The sequence below is a fragment of the Brassica oleracea genome, chromosome C6, assembly GCF_000695525.1.
Source record: "Brassica oleracea var. oleracea cultivar TO1000 chromosome C6, BOL, whole genome shotgun sequence".
NCBI lineage: Eukaryota > Viridiplantae > Streptophyta > Magnoliopsida > Brassicales > Brassicaceae > Brassica > Brassica oleracea.
In genome coordinates, this window is record NC_027753.1 from 20,109,415 (window position 1) to 20,111,743 (window position 2,329).

Consider the following 2,329-nt stretch of genomic DNA (forward strand, 5'->3'; position numbering starts at 1 on the left):
TATCGATCGATCTGTTTATAAAAAAACATTCGGAATATACCGAGGGAAATCTTCCTCGGAATATACCGAGGGACATATTCCTCGGAATATTCCGAGGAATATGTCCCTCGGTATATTCCGAGGAGATTTCCGACAAACTAGTGATCCTCGGAATTTCCTCGGAAATTTGTTTCCTCGGAATTCCGTCGGAAAATTCCGAGGGATTTCCGAGGAAAGAAGAAATTCCGAGGAATTATTTCCGAGGACTTGTTTCGTCGGTATGTCGTCGGAATAACGTTATTCCGACGAAATTCCGACGATTTTTTTCCTCAATATCCTTGCTGTTTTCTTGTAGTGTATGCTTTAGGGCCCGTTTGAATACCCGGAGAGAGGGTCTATCCGTGGGCTGCATTTCTCTTTGGAGATTAGTCTGGGCTTCTCCATGGGCCTGGGATACCCATATTAATCAAAAAAAAAAAAAAAAACTAACTAACAGCACATTCGAGTTAAAGCTCTCCAAGCATAACTTTTAGGTGTATAATGAATTACCCATGAATTAATGAAATTCGAAGTAAACAAAAAATTTCACCCAACAAAGAGATTCAAGCTTATACACATCTATATACTGAAGTTGAAATATATATATAAAAATAATGAGTTGTGAAATGGAAAGAACGACAAAGAGGTATGCAGAATTGGGGTTGGTGTCCAACAAAGAAGAGACATCTAATATTATGTCTACTACGTTGGGATCTTTTCTAAGTGACCCACTTTTGTTTTGATGTCTTATATGTATATCTCACTTTCATGGTTTCATCCATCGACAATTACAAACCACGCATCCCCATTTTACCCTAACATTTGTTCTACATCCATACGTGCGTCTTCAAATACATGCACTTTAGATGATATGATTTCATATATACATGATACATATTAAATGGATGTATTTTTAATTTTTCAAATGAAAGGAGAGCGGTGGTTCTAGGATCTTACACTTCTATTGTAACTGCTTGTTCATTTCTGTTTGTGATCTCACTCTTTCCCGACAACCAAATTCTTTTTGAAACCTTTGTACATATTGGCTATGTGTATTCCCATTAATATCATTTCCACTCATAATGTCGTACGTACATTGATAATTAACTCCAATAAGATCATGTATCATACAATTTATCTGATCAAAACATCTTTAATATTAAATTTTTGGAAAAGGAAAAAAGAAATTTACAAACTGAAACATACGTTTTATTATGTTCAATACGAGAAGAAAAAGTCTAGAAAGGAACCCTCATCTCAAATTTCCATAATTCTGTAACAAAACTAGTTTTACAACGTGCCGGCTTATATCATGAGCAAGGTAGGCAATGGCTTAGTGCCAAAATATTTATGCGTATAATAGATTAGTTATGTGAAGTTTAAAACCTTTTAAAGTATATAGCCTATTTTGTTTATTGAGACCAGTTAATATCATATTAGATACTGTTTTCCTAATTATTCAAGTATTACTGAGGAAAAAATTTATTCAAGTATTACACTAAACAGGATTCAATGTATTTATATGCATATTATGCAGTCCATAAAACCTAACAATTTGTGGAACTCTCGTGATTGATTTCAGGTACGCGCTATGATCAACTGCTTGACAAGTTTTGTTTTCCTACCCATATGGGTTGGCGTGATGATGATTAGGTCTAGTCACGATGACAGAAGGAAGTACTAATTTAATTATCTGTTAACAACCTTTTAGGCCATTTAGTCTATATATGCCTTGAAGATCCATTAATAGTTTATGCATAGTGGATATGATCAAAATAAATGCATTTTTACCAGCCAAAGTAGAATCTCTACTTAGTTACAAAAGCACAAACACAAATCATTTGATTGAAAAGACGGTCACAATCTTAGTTAAAAAAATTTAAATTCTCATTCTATTCCACCTTTCACGTTTCTCTAGTAAATACTATCTGAATTGTTTAAAGATAATATTTCCAAGCACTTTAATCTGTATACTAAGATAAGATCCGCGCCTTGCGCGGGATTAAGTTATTATTTTTATTATATTTTGGAGAATGAAACAATAGTTTGGCTTCATTTGGATTACGGGTGTTCAACCCGGATATCGGGTTAGTTTCGGTTCGGTTCGGTTTTTTTCGGTATTTGGTTAGTAAAATATAACTACTATTCTAAATCAATATTTACTTTGACTTTAGTCTTTCACATACTTTTGAAAGATTTCAACTGGACGACTAAATTGATCAGCCAATCTTGTTGCTTTAAATCATTAGTGTTTATATATATATATTATTTAGTTTGAATATTTATTAAATAAAAATTCATATGCGTTATA